We start from the raw sequence: 18,494 nt of genomic DNA, 5'->3' as shown, positions 1-18,494 counted from the left end.
CAGTGAGAGGCCCGTGTACTGCAAAAAAAAAAAAAAAAAGCAAAAGAATCTGAAAAAGAATATATATACATATATATATAACTGAATCACTTTGCTGTATACCTGAAACTAACACAACATTGAAAGTCAACTAGATTTCAGTTGAAAACAAAAAAGCAAAGGAAAAGCATGGAGGCATGAAAGAGTTCAGCCTTTTCAGGGACTGTTCCCCCAAATCTGATATTGCTGGGGCTGAAGGCAAGGGTTAGGAGCATGAGTCCTCACAGAATATCCACAGCACACAGGCGAGCAGCCTGCAGGTGGACTCAACCCACCTACCACCACCAAGATAAAAGGAGACTCAGCCCAAAGAGAAGGCGCCAAAAGCTCCCCCAGCCCTGCTGCTGCACCACAGAACTTGGGGGGAAACAAGCCTGCGCCCAGCTCTCGGTGTCTCTCCTCCACCAGCAGGCCCCCTGGACAGGCTGTGGGGCTGCGCAGCACAGTCAAGAAAACAGATGGCTGGCTCTGGCAGAGCCCCTTCCAACAGCATTCCTTGACGGCAGAGACCTTGCCTGTCTGGGCTGCTTCTGTCCCCCGAAGAGATATTACAGGGTTTGGCCCTTGCTAGGTACTCAGTAAACACTTGCTGAAGGTTTGGAAGAGAGGAAGGGGAAGAAGGGAGACAAGAAAAGAGAGAAAAAGGGTGTATGGAAAGGAGGCCTTGTAGGATAATATAAAGAGCTCATCTTTGGAGCCACTTGGGCCTGTATTCTTGGCTCTGCCACTCTTCAGTAGGGCCTGGCTTATCCTCTCTAAGCCTCAGTTTTACCTTCTGAAAAGTGGGAAGAACAATAATACCTGCCTTGTAAGGTTGCTGAGAAGATGCAATGACTAATCCCTGCAAAGTGCTTGGGACAGAGCAAGAGCCAGACCCTGGAAACGGCCCCAGCTAAGCCCTGTCCCTACCCTCTGGTTCACGCGTGAGTGTCCTGTTTCTCTGCCACTGAGTGCCCCTCCCCCGACTCCAGCTAACAGGTTGCTCATTTTTCACCCTTCAGTCACCTGCCAGTTGCATCTATTTCTAGCCTCTGTCTTATGAAACAAGAAGAAGGAAGGGAAACAGATAACTGCAGAGGCTCATTTACTAATTGTCAGCTCCTGCCCATCAGCAGAGCTCTGTCTGCTTGTCCCTGGGTACCTAGAAAAATCATTGTGACCTTTTATTTACTGGTGTCAGTTCTTGGCTCCAGGACTCTCTGCCTCCCCGCTCCCCACCCCCATCCTGCAGCCCACCCTCAGCATCCCCATCCCCAGGGATGGCCTCCTGCCTCTCGTGCTCCACCACACTTAGGATGCGCAAGCTACGCTGGGCCCTCTGAGCCTCCCTGTCTTCATGATCAGAGTCTTAGAAACCTGTGGGGCACAGGGAGGAGGAAGAACCAGAATTATTGACGGTTCCTGCTCCGTGCTCCCTCCAGAGAAGATTTCTGCTGCTGACCCTCTTCTGCAGGCCTCCTCTTCCATCCCAGTTTCACTGTGGAGCTAAACTGAGATTTCGGCCAGTAAGTGACCTGCCCCAGAGTTCTCAGTAAGTCAGCAGTACTGCCTAGAAGAACATAAGTTTCTCCCAGTTCCTTATCCCAGATTTTGCCCTTTGAGCTTTACCAGGAATCTCCTCTTTTTCATCCGTTTCCCCTCAACCTCTGCCACCCCCTGCACTGGTTCCTGGCCTGGCTGGATGCCATGCAGCTCTTTTTTTTTTTTTTTTTTTTTAAATTTATTTGTTTATTTTTGGCTGCATTGGGTCTTCGTCGCTGTGCGCGTCTTTCTCTAGTTGCAGCGAGCAGAGGCCACTCTTCGCTGCGGTGCATGGGCCTCTCATGGCAGTGGCCTCTCTTGTTGCGGAGCTCAGGCTCCAGCCTCGTAAGCTTCAGCAGTCGTGGCATGTGGGCTCAGTAGTTGTGGTGCAAGGGCTTACCCGCTATGCATGTGGGATCTTCCCGGACCAGGGCTTGAACCCAGGTTGCCTGCATTGGCAGGCAGATTCCCAACCACTGCGCCACCAGGGAAGCCCGCCATGCAGCTCTTTGGCTTTTCTGTCTCCTTCCTCCCTGAAGCCAGCTATGCATTCACCTAAGGCCCCTCTGAGCCAGTTGGGCTGAGGTGTGCAGCCCTAGGAGCAGTAACTGGGGGCAGGAACCGCTATGGAGGTGACAAGCGGACAGAGTTGACTAACAAGTGGGCGCTGACAAGAAGACACACCACAGAGGTCCCAGGAGGCCAGGCATGAGGCAGGCAGACCCAAACTCCCTGTGTCTTCACGGGCTGCAGGAGTTAATTGTTCATACAGCATGCCTCTGTGTGTGTGTGTGTGTGTGTGTGTGTGTGAGAGAGAGAGAGAGAGAGAGAGACAGAGTGTGTGCACACGCACACTTATGTATATCATATGCAAACTGGCTTCTGGAAAAAATGATCCAAGGTAGGGTATGGCTTTCTTACTCCATCGCCTTCAGGCCATCTGCCTTGGACTTCCAAAGCCTTCAATGTCCATCTTAGAACTGGCCAGCCTTACAGCTCCCTTTTACTGGGGGAAAGAAATTTTAAAAGTCTCTTGTGCAAGTTAGAGCCCTGCTTTCCAAGCTTTCTTCTTGGCCCTGGCTGTCAGCATCAATTTTCTGCAGGGAGTGATTTAACCTTCATTTATTCATTAATTCTTTTTTCCCCTTAACTTCATTAGGTAAGATTTATAAAGGTGCTGAATTGGAAAGGTCACCTGTCCCTGGGCCCAGGACACAGTGGGCCTGCATCTCTTCTCATGAGTTTCCTTACAGGAGGGCTCTGGTGGTAGGGAGGGGAGGGGAGTAGCAGGGGAGAGAGTGAAAGCAAAGCCTGCAGCTCCCCAAGAAGGCCAGACAGGCAAGTGGATGTTGCAGCCTCTGAACACACTCCATGCTACCTGCTTGCTGTTGAAAAGACTGAGCAGCTTGGGGAAGGGCAGGCTCCGTGTTAAGCACGTCTGGAATCCTGGCTCCACCTCTTACTATACCGACCTTCACCAAATTATCTAATCTTATTAAACCTTCAGTCTTCTCTTAGATAAGTTGTCTATGATGATAGACTCTACTTTATCAGGTGCTGCAGGGGTTAAACAAGGTGAAGATCTTGAATTGTCCTGGATGAGTCCTGGTAGTGTTGGGCAGTCGTCAGCTTACTAATCACTAGAGACTGGTATACAGGGAGTCTGTTTATTTCTCCAAGAAAAGGAAGCCCCCATACTTTATGATTGTTTCCCATCTCCAGAGCCACAGAAAAAAGCCTCAGCTCAGGGAGAAGCCAGAAGGAACCAAGCCACTGCTCGATGTCAAGCTTGCTTGCCAAGGCCCACCAGATTTCTGCAGGAAGTCGGACTAAGCTGGCATCCTGCTTTCTGTCGTAGCCTGGCCACACGCACCGTCTCAGGCCCACCCAGCAATTACCCATAGTCAGGGGCCTTTCCCAAGTCTCAGCGGCCTGCTGGGCTTGGCCTCCAGCCATCTCATCTCAAGGAGCTGTCTCTTTCATTAACAGCCTCCCTAGAAAGAGGGGAAACAGTATAGACTAAAGAACCATGCAGGTATTTTGAACTTGTAGAAAGACAAGAGTATCTGCTTGCCGCCACCCTCCTGTATCCTTGATCTCCATGCCCCCAACGGAACTCCAGACCGTCCCAATTCACCCCACTCAGAATGAATTCAGCTCTCTGAGCTTCTCTGACTTTATGGTTAAAAACCATATACCTGGGGAATAGCTGTCTATTTGGTGCCACCCACATTAGGCTCTAAGCTACTAGGGGACCCGAGGCAGGTCAGAGGTACCCCGTACCCTCCCAGGGCGATGGTAGAGCCAGAACTCAATCAGCGTTGGAGAAAATAATTTTAATAGGAAAGCACGGAGGGAAGCAGGCAGGCAAGCCAAGCTGAGAATATTGGGTTTGAATATGATCACAGAGGATTACAATAATTAATTTTATTTTAGCTAATATTCTTACAGTTGGGGCTTCTGGAATCCAACAGGCAAATGTATGCTCTTAGTGCAAATTGGAGCATGCCCAGAGTAATGGAGAAAAGTCTAGTCCACTCACTTTTTCCAGAATCCTATTTCCCTTACCTGGGATCACCTATTTGTTTGCCAAAGATAGGCTAGGGAGTAAATTCCAATAGAGGAAGGAACTCTTGGCCTGAGTAAATGAGACCAGTGCCTCCTCTATGCTAGATGGAATGAAGAGAGACACTGGGCACTGGGTAGCAGCCCTCCAAGGAGCCCGGGGCTCCTGGGCAGCAGCCACAGGAGACCTAGAGTGTGGATCTCGCCCCAGGGCAGTCCTTACCGCCATGGAAATCACTTCACATGTATGATATTAGTTGGTACTGTCCTCACACTCCCAGATTTAATGAGATTCTTTGAGCATTGTTAATAAACAATGCTTGACCTTTTTAGAGTAGCAACACTGTATCATTTTATTTCATGAAATAGGCCCTGACACAACAGGCCATTTGGTATAGTTATTGTTCCGTTTTCAAATGAGTGTAGTTCTAAAATAGAATTTGGTTTTGCGACTCTCACAGTGTCCATTGAGGTCACCAGGGATACTGGTCACTGAATAGCCCAGATAGGAAGTGACCAGTAATTGTACCTGAACTTCACAGCCACTCCTCATTATCTGAGTTCTTCCCTACTACTCTGACTGTGGCCACTGTCACAACCACCAGGTCCGGCACCTAACGACACTGTAGTTTGTACCTCTATCTTGGCCTGGCTGTGAACAATTTCCTCTCCCTGTAACTCAAGCTAAATCAATATTGGAATTTATAGGAAAGAAAGAAGGCCTCACATAACCCTCTTTTGTTGTGTTTTCCTGAAGGAGGGTAGATATGAGTCCATGGTATGTCTGGTTCTATTTTGCGTGTCAGTTCAATTTCTTTACCTGTGGCCCTAGACTAACATCTAGTGGCCGTGGTGTAATGATGATAAGCATCAGTACAGAGACCGAAGCTGCACACACAATTTAGTCTTTAAATATTTTCTGTCTCTGGGGTCAACTGGATACAATAGATGCCCTGTATCTCTCAGGACACAACCCTCAGGGACACATTAGTTATAGAACAAAGGTGATTGACATTTTCTGAGTCCAGTGAATAGCCTCGTCCTCTCAATCCAACTTATAAGCCCCTCCTACTTCAGGGATGCCTTTGGCCCAGAGGTGTCGCTTTCCTGCATCCTAAGGCTACAGTCTTAACATATAAAATCACTTGAAACATAAACAGTGACAGATAACCATTAGAGGAGAGTCATTCTTTTACATTGTAAGAATAGAGTTGGGAATTGTCACTTTTGAGAGGTAAGAGAGAGACATATGGACAGAATACCAAGAGTCTCTCATTTGTCTCTTAACATTAAATCTAAATCATAAAACCACAGACAAGAGACTCTTACATTTGGAGACCCTTTTGTTTTCCTTTCTTTGTAATAAGTGTATGGAGTGTGCAAAAAACATGCACTCAAAAAGAGGTATCATTTCACCACCCTTTGGTCTCCTCAATGGTAAAAATAAAAACTCCAACTGCCTGATCTCTAAGTCTGTAACTAGTGACTAATCTTGATTCAGTGAGATTTCATGGGGCGAACAGTTGGACAGTTTCCAATATGACACTTGTTTATGTGTGTATATATGAAGCTCTGCTCTTCCACCTTCTTGGCTTTGAATTGAGAAATTTAGGAAGTTATCAAATGCTACATGCTACAACATGGACAAACCTTGAAAACATAATACTAGTGAAAGAAGCCAGCCACAAAAAGCCACATACTGTTTGCTCCCATTTATATGAAACGTCCAGCATAGCAAATCCATAGAGACAAAGAGCCGATAGGTGGTTCCCTAGGGCTGGAGAGGTCCGGGGGCAGGCAGAACGGAGGGTGATGCTAATGGATACAGGGTTTCTTTCGAGGGGTGAGGAAAATGTACTAAAATTGATTGTGGTCATGGTGGCACAACTCTGAATATTACTGAAAACCATTGACGTGTACACTTTACGTGGGTGAATTTTATGGTATGTGAATTTTATCTCAATAAAGCTGTTACTTAAAGAAAAATCATAGGAAGGCTGGGCCATAATTGGTGGCTACCCCATAACCTCTCCTCTCTGGTCACCACCACCCAAGAAGGCCTGGATGCCCCACCATGGGTGATGCCGGTGGGTGGCATCTGCGGGGTCTGCTGTCCTTCTTGCTTTTTCTTCCTTCCCTTCTTCTCCCTGCTCTTCTGCTGCCTTGGTCTCCTGCTCTTGCCTATTCCTTCTGTTTCCCCTCTTCCTTTTCCTTCTCTCCCTACTGATCCCACCAGCCAATGGGCTTTCCTTGACCCCGGGAAACTGAAAGGGAGGGAACAAGAGATAACAGTGAAAATTAATCATAACTATAATAATAAATTATTTGTATGATGATAAATTATTACAGCTGTCCAGGACTTAATTTAATCTGCACAACATCCCCATTAAGGGGGTGAAGAAACTAAGATTCAAGCAAGCAGAGTGACATACCCAAGCTTACCAAGGCGCAAAACCAGAATTCAAATCCAGGCCTGTCTGGCCTCAGAGCCTAATTCTCCAAAGCATGAGAAGACCTTAAATATGACTCTGGGCTTGGTTATTCATTGATGAATTATAATAGAAGTCATTGCGGTATCTACAATCTCATCTGTTGGTCCGATACTTACGGCCATTTATGGGTGATATCCATGTGGCGCTTCCATTCTTTATGGTTTTCATTAAGACTCTAATCCTGTCTAGAAGCCTTTCATTTTTAACTCCTCTGTTTAATTTGGCACAGCCCTAATCCTTCTTCACTACAAGCTGGAGGGAGACAGATCCCGATGGCTCTTTTCTTCTTGCAGTTGCGTGCAGCCGGGGGTGCGAGGGGGCGGCAAGCATGGTGTGTCATGAGTGTATGTGACGTGAATATGTGTGTGAGCATGTGATGGGAGTACGTGTGAAGTGTGTATGCTGTCAGTGTGTTGGTGTGGAATGTGAGTGGATGGTATGAATGTGTGTTTGTGTTCATGAGTGTGTTTGCATGAGACTATGCGTTTGTGGAGTGAGGGGGTATGTGTATGTCAGGGGGCTATCATTCACTGTATCCTATTTTTTCAGAATCACACACATTCTTGAGTTGAGGCCTAACCATTGGTTTCCAAGACACAGGGGCCGTTCTCCCCTCCCCCATCACGGCCTGCCAGGCTCTCTCCCCTAAGACAAGCTTGGAGTTGGAGGGGAGTCTTGAGTCCAGCCTGTCACTCATCAGGGACCTTGAACTCCTGCTAATGGAAATCTCCCTTCCTCCCCACTCTGTTGGTTTATAGAAAAATTCTTCCACTGGACTACTCTTTGTGAGGGAGGCCTAGAGTTGTTTTACTTTGTTTAATTCATATGTAAAAAGTCTACTCCCAAGGAACCAGTAAGAAAAGACATCTAAAAGCGACATCCTTTTTTGTGTCCTTTGCTCTCCCCAGAGTACACACCAAAGCTCATTCCCTCTGCTTTGGCTTGTGATGTTTTCCTGCCCTATACTGCCCTATACTCTGCCCCTCCTCAAGTCCCACCTCCTCCATGGAGCCTTCTCTTCTCTTCAACTCACACTTGACACCCACCTTCTCTGGACCCCCCCAAAGGGCTTATAAGAGGTACAATGCCTAGCACCTAAAAATATTCTGTCTCTGGGTCATCTGGGTAAAATTCTGGTTGACCCACACTACACATTTCAGCTACCTATTTCCCTAGAGAGTTTGGGCATCAGGGCCGCCAGATACGATGGTTCAGGTTGTGTACTGTACAAAGGCATCTGGCTGAGGGCCAAGTGAGGCTGAAACCAGGTTTTCACTCATCTTACCAAGCCATGCACCTAGAGGGGGCACCTTTCCCAAATTGCACAAAAGGACTCTTATTGGCTAGAGGTGGCCAGGGAGCCCCAGAGAGTTCAGTCCTGTTGTCTCAAGGCCCCCAGTAGCAGCCGGAGGAGTGCTTATTGAGGGACACAGGGAGTGCTGCCTTCCTTCCCCACTTCTCGGCAGATGAACCTGGCCCTCACAGCCCTCCTTCAGAAGACCTTGACCCCTCTGAGTAATCCCACCACACTCCGGTCACCACCTAGTTCCACATGCCCTCATCTGACTCCGGCTTAATTTTCACTTCTCAGTTCCTGCCTTTTAGAGTCCTAAATCTTTTTTTCACATCTTTGTTATGTCCTTCCAACTAGTTACCAAGCTTTAGGAGGGTGGAGAGCATACTTGCATTCCATTTGCTTTTGGCCACCCCTGTGACATCTATCCAAGGACTCGGTCCCACTGAGGGCCAAGTTAGTGTTGTTGACACACTGAGCCACCAGCTGAAGGAGCAGAGAAACCAGAGTTCTGTGTTCAGCGCCATGAGTCAGGGCATCGACCCATCTCCCAAAACACCAGCTCAGCCGGGCATCTCAGGGGACAGAACCCATCTACTCAGCCTCCCTCCCGCTCTGGTCCTAGTTACCTGCAAAAGGTTCCTAAGGATTAGAAAGTTCTGGAAGAACTCAGCCTTATCTCCTGGTTTCTGTCTAGGGTGACCCAAAGTACTGGACAGGAAAATGAAGAAGGGGCCCCGCCCTTCACCAGATTAACCTTTAATTATCACTTAGTGAATCATCGATTAGGCTTCTGACGGGCCGTGGCTTGGCAAGGACTAAAGCTGTACCCCTTCAGATGCATGTTTGGTTTGGATGAGGGACAGGCCCGCACGGAGGCAGAGCATCCCAGGAAATGGCCTTTAGCTGGGTCTATGGCATGGTTTGGTTGTGATTCTGCAGAAAAATGTGTGAGGCGTGTCTAGCCTGCAATAGTGGGAAAAGTTGCCTTTTTTTCCTCAAGACCTCCAAGCCCGGGTCCCTGGCTGACCCACTCCACTTCCATCTACACCTTTCAGCATTGGTACTCCCTCAACCCACCCTCACACTCCAAAATAAAGCGTTCAGGAAGTCACTAAATAGCAGTATTGATGCTCCATCCCCGCATGCCCTGAAATGATAATGCGTCACCCGTGGTGCGTATCCAGACGGAGCCAGATTACGCTCAGGTGGTTAAAAGTCCAGGTCTAATTAGAGTTCCAGGGAATCAAGCCATTGTATTATTAATGATCTTCCTCCAATGTTCTGATTAAAACAGTAATTTTAATAAGCACAGCTCGATGCTAAGTGTTCACTGAGCACCTAATTACATCAGTTATAACTCCAAAATTATTTAAAATTCCCTTTTTCCACCAGACCCTGCATGCACCAAATAAAAGAGAGACTCAGACAACCCGGTGATTACTTGCTGTAATTAATTTCTTAAGCACCTGTTTTTTTTTTTTAAAAAAAAGGAAAAGAATCTTTTGTCTCTCTTCCATCTCCCTACCTCCCCCTCCACCCCTTTGTATCTCCAGAGGCTCTGTGACATTGGTTACATTAGAGGCCGCCACTGAAGGAGGCCACAAACAGAAAGAAGTGAGGAAGGTAAAGATTTGAACAGTCCCTGCCACCACCCTTCAGGCAAGGGGCGGCTGCAAAGCTCCAATCTGCACTGATGGCTCAGACAGGGCTGGGCACTAGGGGCAGGGAGGCCGGAGCACCCAAAGGGCTTCTAACCAAGAGCCGGTTCCTCACCACATCCCTGTCTTCCTTAGACCAGCTTCGGATGCCTTATTTAATGATCTCACTTGCATCTCCAGGAGGGCAGAGGCAAACGGGTTGAGAGCCTTCCCATTGTGGCTGTCCACAAATTCTTCTGACCCTCGAGCCACTTGAGTTAAAAAAGAGACCTCAAAAAAATAAATAAAATTCAAAAAAAAAAAAAAAAAAGAGGCAGGCAGAGAAAAAGGAGACCTCACACCAGTTCACCCTGTTCAAGGACACCAGAATTTCAGAAAGAATGGTCTGCTGAGTCATCTGAGAGTTGAGCTACAGAGTTTTCTTTAAAAAAAAATCATAAGTTATCCATAAGTTATCAGTCTATCCCCGGAAATAACACCAATAGTTCCCCAGCGTGTGTGCGCTAAACTTGATCCTGAACAATGCACGTCTGTGGCTCTCACTTCACATGATCCTCGTGACAACAAATGAGTTAGGAACGGCAGTTGTTAGCATTCGCACACCCAATCAGTATGCCGAGACAGAATCAAATCGCAGCTTTATTCTGTCTCCCACCATCGCTTTACTTACGTCTGGGGCAGGCTGCATAGCTCATCAGCTCACTCTTGGATAATAAAAAGTCTTTCACGTCTCAAGCACAGTCTCCATTCAGAAGCGTAATGCCCAGTTCCAGACCAGAAGAAAAACTCTGGCCTTGATCGATGCCCAGATCTTTCTCTCCCCGACCCCCAGCCTGGGCCGGCGCACACTCCCCACTTGCGGGGATGAGAGGTGGGGAGGCGTGTTTCTTCCCTTTCTGTCACTTACCTTCCCGCACTCGAGCTGTTGTTACCCCTTTAGAAGAGGAGGAGGGGAAGGGTCAGGGAGGTCCTTCTCTCTTGAACTGGAATTGTCGCAAGACAACCTCATGCTCTCCGAGCAGGCTGGCGTTTCTGACCTTTTCGGGGCTGAGTCCTCCCTGGGCCTGTGGACACCCCTCTGCCAAGCTGCTTTGGCTTCTGCTCCCATCAGGCGGGCAGTACTTCCTCTCATCCTGCCACTCTCTCCTCTGCCTCCATTAGCCAGCGGTTCCCTTCACGTGAAGATGCTGACACTAGTGACTTAGCCCCACCTCCAGGGGTCCTCTTGGACAAGTAGTAAAATACTGCCAGGCCAGCTCTCCTTCCTGAGGTGTCCACATCTAGATGTGATGCAAGGCAGCCCTTGCACATCCTCGGCCTGCCACCATCACCGGGGAGCTCAGTGGCCTCCCGCGGTTCTGCCTTCACTCTGCCTCCTAAGAGCTCGCCACCTTACCCTCTGGATTTCCTGCCTCCTGGCTTCTCCCGTCCACTCTGACCCCTACAGTCCAGAGGATGCATCAGGCTTTCTAAGTGGTCCTACTGAAGGGTGGCTAGGTCACAGCATCCCAAGGTCCTCCTCCAAACATCTCACAAAATCCTTTCGTCGTTCCTTCCACCCTTTCATTGCATTGATCTGGGTCGGGGATCTAGAATAAAGGGTAGAAGAATCATGAACTTGGATCTTAAGAATCTACTCTGAAATCTTGCATGACAGTCGGCCACCGTACTTTAGCAAGCTGCATTCATTATATCTCGGTGCCTTGGTGGATGCTTTAATTTTGACATCCGCTAATATTGACAGATGTGGAAAGTGAGGCTCAGAGAGGTTAAATGGCTTACCCAGCACAGCTGAGTACCTAGTGTGGCTGAGCCAAGTTCTTCTGACAGTAGCAGCCGTGTCCTTTCCGTGACACCATGCGCCTCTGCTGGGTTAGAAACGTCGTCTATTTAAACAAACCACAAAAAGCCTTCACATCACCTAATGGATCCCAGCAGAATGCCAGCCGTCTCAGCCACACCTAGAGAGTCTTTGCATAGTTCTTAGTACATTTACTTAAGGAGCTTAAAATAAAACCTGCATCACTGAGTAAGTGTGATTAGCTTCTCAGCAGGTATTTATAGACATATTTTATGTAGGAAACTGGAGTTGGAATATACAGGGATATCCCATATGAAGAAATAAAAAGCAGAACCCTGTGAATAACCTAAAAAGAGAGAGACCTCAGAAGAGCTTAAACAGTATGTTTGCGTCTTGCGAGTTGGGCAGGAGGTCAGAGTCTAGATTCAGAGAGAGGGGTCACAGAGGTTGATGGAAGAAGGCTGTGTGGGGCAGTCATTTGCACGTGTAGGGGAGGGAAGGACATTCTGATAGCAGGAATGCATGAGCGAAGAAAGTTATGGAGGCGGGACCACGCTGAGCAGGAGAGGAGACCAGCCTGCCAGGGGTGGGATTCATGCTGACAGAAGAGTCCAGAGTGGGAAGTTCAGCCTGGGTGGGGAGTAGAGGTTAAAAGACCAAAACATTGGGCTGGGGTATTTGGATTATCAACTTCATCCAAGAAGCATTTTTTTCGTGTTGTTTTTGAATTTTGTTTTTTGTAGGGGAAGGTGTTGGTTTTTGATTGTTTTTTAGCTGAGGCCATCATTACAAAACACTGCCTCTGGGAAGCCTTCCTTGATTTGCCCTTCTTCTTTGCTCTTGTAGTTTTACCACATCTCGGTCATAGTGCTGTTTCGTTATGATCTGGGGGTCCATCTGTCTTCCTGACAATACTATGAGTACTTCAGGATCAGGGCCATGTCTGTTCATCTTGGAACTTCATGCCTACACAGAATACAGAATTAGCCAGTCCCTGATGTATTAATAATAACTGACAGCTATATCTCAGGCACTGGGCTAAGTGTTTTCTAACCCATGCCACCCATTATGCCTAAGAGGCAATTTAGTGAGGAGTTCTGCAGCCAGCCTGCCTAGGTTTGAATCCCAGCTCTACAACTTACTGGCTATATGACTATCAACAAATTCACTAAGACTCTCTGTGCCTCCGTTTCTTCCTCATCTGCAGAGAGCAAGTCTTATAGAAGTATGTGCTATAATTATCACCATTTTGCAAATCAACAAATGGGGCTCAGAGCTGAGTAACGTGCCAAAGGTCACGTAGCTAATAAGCAAAGGGGCTGGGATTTGGACCTCGGCAGCTTGATTCTAGGGCCCATGCCCTCAACGACTACACCTTTTTGAAGAAAAGAAAAAATGAGGGTGTGCAGAACACATGTAGTGTGGAGAGAAGGAGAGGAAGACCAATGGGCCATCAGCCACCAGCACGCTGTGAGGATGGGGACCTGCAGCTGGGGCCAGTGGAGGGAGGCAGCAGGCATGCCATGGCAGGGACAGACCTAGGACACATCATGAGAGAAGATATGCAAAACTTCTCCTCTTCCTCATTTCTCTTCTGTTTCCACCACCCTGGCCCTCCGTGACTTACCCCCGAATCACTTTTCTGACCAGCAAACTCGTCCTGATACATGCCCATTCCTGGGCTTCTTCCTGTACCTTCTCATGTTTGTTCTCCGTTCATGCTTTTCTCTCCTCACAGAATGCCCTTCCTCCATTCCTGCCTCTCAAAATATCGCCAAGTTTTCAAGGCCTGCTACACATGATGACACCTTCCTGGTCCCTTCAGCCCGAAGTGATCATTCCCCGTTGAAACTCTTATGTGACATCTTTCACTTTCTAGCTTCCCCACCAGAGGGGATGCTTCTGGAGGGCACTGGAGGGCCATGACTAACTCGGATTTGCTATACCACAGCACAGGACTTGATACCTCGTGTGTTGAATAAATGAGTAGACGAATGAAGGACGGATCCGTAGCTGGATGGACTAATGTATGAGTAAATGAATGAATAGACAAATGAACAAATTATAAGTACCAAGTGTATTTCCACCACATGCAGGTCCACCCAGTTATAAAGCAAGTCTACATGAATGTAGATGCCTGAGGCCATGTCAGTCAACCTGTACTGGCTAGTCCCCAGGGGGCAGAGCACTGTGGCTCTGTAGTCATCGCTGCCTCGGAATGGTCTTTATTCAATTGGCCAGTCTCTGCCAGTTCCCAAAGCAGCACCAAGGCCCGGGATTCAGCAAAGCATGGGACCCTCCCTGCCTCATACCACCTTGCCAAGGTTAAATGAACGAACGGCATGAATGAAGAAGTGAGCTCTATACAGAAAGGAAATTTAAAAATTTTAATACAAGTGTAGGAGACTATTTTCCTCAGGCAGAGATTTAACTTACACTCATATCCTCCACCTTTCTCTCTGTCTCTTACACACACATGCACACTCGTCTACCTACCTATTAACGTGTCCCAGGAAGCTGTGAGTGACAAGAAACTGCTCTGTCCTTCCCTGGGGAGCTAGTCACTTAGCATACTAAGAAGAACCAGAGAGAGTATTTTCAGAGTTGATGTGTCAGGGAGGACAAGATGGCCTCATCTCAGATGGTTAGAAAGGCAAGTTGAGAAATGATGGAGAAGATGCACGCCATGGGTCCACGGGAGACCAATATTCATAGCACGAGGGTCCAATGGCTTCCTGTCTACTCAGAATTGTACGATAGCTTAGGCAGAGAGGGGGAGGCCCGTCTCAGATCCAGCGCCCGTGGGTAGAGCTTTCTTATGTGCACAGCTGTCGACAGGGGTGGACTGAAGAGGGGCCAGGGCACTTGAGCTTTTGACCAGATCCCATTCCAGCTTTCACCATCTGGTAGGATTTTGCTCTCCCTACATCAAGATGACCTGGGAACTTCAACCTGGGGTCCCTTCAATACCCCAGAATTCCACAGAAGGTATCAAGGATGGAAAATCAGCACACAAGGAGTTCCCAAGGCCTTACCAGCTCCCATCCAATAACCCTGAGTGGCAACATCAGAGGCGGAAGTGCAGCTGGGCACTGGGAGGCAGGAACTGGAGCCTGGTGTGGAGACGATGCCAGGAACTCTGCTAAAGGGAACTCGTTAGGGCCCCCTTGAGGAGCAGTGGTGTCCTGAAGGCCCCACTTTCCCTCCTAGACGACTCCCTGAGTCCTCTTCTCAAACAACACTGAAGGTAGCCCCATCCCCTACTGAGGCAACAGCAAAGGTGTTCTTACCCCAGATCTCCGACCAGCCTCTTCTCGGGCCCTGGTGATTCCTCCCCAAACCTCACCTTTTAGAGCTTACATGCCTTAGAGCCGTACATTCTTCAAAGAGGATTTGGGATTAACGGGAGGGCTACACCCTCTTGTCTGGCTCTCCTGGTGACTGGAAGGCAGGGGAGCCAGAATTTGAAGGGGTGGTGCCCAGAAACCAGGACGTATTAGGCAGATGCCAGCTCTCAGATAAATCAAGCTCCATGTGGTAAGGCTACCCTTGGGCTCTCTGCATCCAGGGGCCCCACTGGAAAAGTCTGGAGGAATAGAAGTGTGAATGAACGAATGGGAATGGACAGGTGAAGGGGCATCCCTGCTTCATTACTCCATCCCTTTGCCATCATCACTTTTCCCCTCTGGGGCAGACAAGTTGATGTTGGCCCTATAGGGAGCTTTCTGGGCCCTGGCTAAACCCAGGCATCTGGTTTCCAGGTGAGAGGTCTGATTTAGCTATTTCATAGACCCTGTATTTCCCAAATCCTCTCGTCCCCTATTTCCTACCCCACCTGCTTTCCCTAACTGAATAAATCCATGGTTGTCATGGAGACAACATAGTATCAGCCTCTCTGCTTCTTTGTAGAACCTTCCAAAAAACAGCACTAGAGAGGGCCCTTTCTGGCACAGGAGTCCTGTCTGAGAAAGTATGGTATGGTATTTGGAATATCTGCTTTGCCCATTTGCTTTCTTCCCTCTTTGTACTTCTTCCTTGCCCAAGTTCCACCTTCTTCCTTAGGAGACTAAGCTCAATTTGACTTTTTCCAGCCAAGGATCCTGAATTTCCGTGTTCTTCAGCCTCCAGTAGGGATTATGTCGTGAAAAAAGACAACAGTTTGAGTGGCTGTGTAGACCTAATTCTCCCCATATGATAGATAGATCAGCAGTCTAGCCCAAAGAGGCGAGGTAGCTTACTCGAGGTCAGCCTACACAGGAGTGCAGAGTCTGGGTGAGGGCCCTCTGCAGCTTCCTGCACAAACACTGCCGCCTTCAGTGGGTCTGCACAGAGAGATTGAGCATGATAACTACCACTATTAAGCACCAACTGCATGCAAGGCTCTTTGTGTACAGATGTCACTTAAACCTCAAAACAACCTGGTGAAGTTAATACCATTATTGTCAGCATTTCACAGAGGAGGAAACTGAGGTGCAAGAAGGACAATAAGGACCATTTATTAATGTCATACAGTCGATAATTATAGCAGCTGGATTTGAAACTGAGGACTGTCTCCTTCAAAGTCCAGCTTTTTTTTGTTTGTTTTTTTTGCAGTCCGCGGGCCTCTCACTGTTGTGGCCTCTCCCGTTGCGGAGCATAGGCTCCGGACGAGCAGGCTCAGCGGCCATGGCTCACGGGCCCAGCCGCTCCGCGGCATGTGGGATCTTCCCGGACCGGGGCACGAACCCAGGTCCCCTACATCGGCAGGTGGACTCTCAACCACTGCGCCACCAGGGAAGCCCGAAGTCCAGCTTCTTAACGAGGACAAAGTAAACATGGCCTCTACCAAAAGGGTACAGGAGGCGCCATCATTGCCCAAGTGCTCATCAGTAGGGTGAATTCCACTCTTTGGGGCCAGAAATTTCTTTCCCCATCATCCTTTCCCCTTTGACTCCTGCGTGACCTTCTGCTGGGTTTTATGAATGAGAAGGAAAAAATATCATTGAAAAGTTCAACCAATTTTGGCTCCCACTCTCGGAGTGATAGATAGCTTTAATTACTCCAAATTACTCAGCCACTCCACTCTTCTCCCCAAAGTCATTAAAAATAGATTTTCTCTTTGAACAGTCACTCTGCCCTAGGGTCTCCAGATAGTCAGAAGTTCTTAGGAGAAGGCCCCAGGGTCAGCTTTTGGTCAGAAGGTTGCAGGTTGCTTTGGTTGCAATCACAGGCTCCAGAACCTCCAGCTGGTTTTCTGGGGGTGGGGCCGGGTGGGGCGGGGCGGGGCGGGGGTGGGGCCGGGTGGGGCGGGGCGGGGGTGGGGTGGGGGGGTGTTGGTGTCTCCTTCTTCTTAATGATATTGATCATGTGACTTTCACAGCCCCCAGGAGGGGCAGCGGGGCTGGGTTGGTGTTTACTTTATGAAAATTTAAGGTGATCTCCCACATGACTACTGATTTTTAAAGAACTGGACCTAACGCTGGGAACAAACAATACTGAGTCCTTCACATTAATTACTGGGAAGTTGATTCATAGGGAGAACTGAAGATGAAAATAGGAGCTCAGAGGTGCCCTGGTCCCTGATGAACAGGCAGGACAGGTGAGACGGGAATTGCTATCTCCATTTTAAAAATAAAGAAGGGAGGCTTGAAGAGGTTAAGCAGCTTGCCCAGGGCCTCGCAGCGAACAGCTAGCAAGACCAGGACAGGAGGCCCCTGCCACCTCCACTGCCCCCACTCTGTGCCGACTGAGGGCCCTGACATTCCGAGCAGGCTCAGGATGGAGATTGTGGAACCCATTCAGAGTCATGTCCATTACTGTTACGGCCCTGGCAGGTTTTAAAAACATCTAGCAGGGCATCCTCACCCCCACCAACCCATCTCCTCCCTCACTCTCTCTTGTGTTGTCTGGCTCCAGATGCACCAGCTGAATCGCTGTCAACAACCAGAGAAAAGTGAGAAAGAGGCAGGCAGTGGCCAGGAAGGAAGCGTAATTACAGCGCTGGGCCCTGACCTCCAGGAGAAAGCCAGGGGACCCTGACAGCCCACCCTTGGGGGCAGCCGCAGGAGAGGGGCCTTTCCTTACTGCTCCCTGTGCCTCCACCGCACCACCTCAACCTGGGAGTCGGATGAACCTGGACTCCAGTTCTGCTTCCGCCACCTACAAGGCACGCAACTTGGGCAGTCTGTTTAACCCAAGACTCGGTTTTCTAATAAGTGAGGTGGGCCTAATCCCTCGCCTGCAAGGCTGATGTAAGGATGAGGTGAGGTGACACAGGGAAAGTGCCTGGCGTGCAGTAGGTGCAGGATAAACGGTTCCTGCTGCTTCATTCCCTTGGACAAGCTCAGTCAACTTCCCGGCTCAGAGGAAGGCGGTGCCAGGCAGGAGGCCTCAGTCCCCCTCGCTTCTCCCCCTATCCCTGGGGAGCAGATCCAAGGAGGCGATCTCATTTCTGCCCCCAAGCACACCCAGCGGGGGAGAATTAGATTAAGATGCTGTTTCAGGCATCCGGTTGACAGTCAGCTCTTTGCCTGTAAAGGATAGGAGACAGGATGCAGGTATTATTCTGTGGACTATTTTATAGTCTTGCTGACTCAAAGGGGCCATAGTGTGAGGCACGTCTAGAGCCAGGGGAGCCTGGCCTGTTCCCGGAGGGTCCACTTTGGCTTGGGTGCTTGAGAGAAACTGACCAGGGTTGGGGCCTTGCCCTGGCCTCCCTGACCATCTGCCCATGTTCCTCTCCCTGGGAGGACTGTGAACCCTGGCCCCAGCGGGTGTACAGGGAAGGCAGAACCCTAAGCTCTCAGACCTCCCAGTGCTGGTTGTACCTGTTCGCCACGGGGCTGACAAGATTCAGGGTAAGCGGTGAAGAGAGACTCCTCCCAGGGCTTCCCTGGTGGCGCGGTCGTTGGGAGTCCGCCTGCCGATGCAGGGGACGGGTTCGTGCCCCGGTCCGGGAAGATCCCACATGCCGTGGAGCAGTTGGGCCCGTGAGCCATGGCCTCTGAGCCTGTGCATCTGGAGCCTGTGCTCTGCAACAGGAGAGTCCATAACAGTGAGAGGCCCGCGTACCGCAAAAAAAAAAAAAAAAAAGAGAGAGAGAGACTCCTCCCACCACCCATGGGAACAGGTAACAACTGCTG

The 18,494-nt window shown here is 49.1% G+C and overlaps 1 protein-coding gene across 1 annotated transcript in view; it reads left to right on the top strand.

The window, feature by feature from the left end:
* PLXNA2 (plexin A2) overlaps positions 1–18,494 on the top strand; it is a 216,648-nt gene that overhangs the window by 111,705 nt on the left and 86,449 nt on the right. The gene's annotated exons all lie outside the window — the stretch shown is intronic.

The sequence above is a fragment of the Stenella coeruleoalba genome (assembly GCF_951394435.1).
Source record: "Stenella coeruleoalba genome assembly, chromosome: 1".
Lineage (NCBI taxonomy): Eukaryota > Metazoa > Chordata > Mammalia > Artiodactyla > Delphinidae > Stenella > Stenella coeruleoalba.
This window is presented reverse-complemented; position numbering and strand designations above follow the sequence as displayed.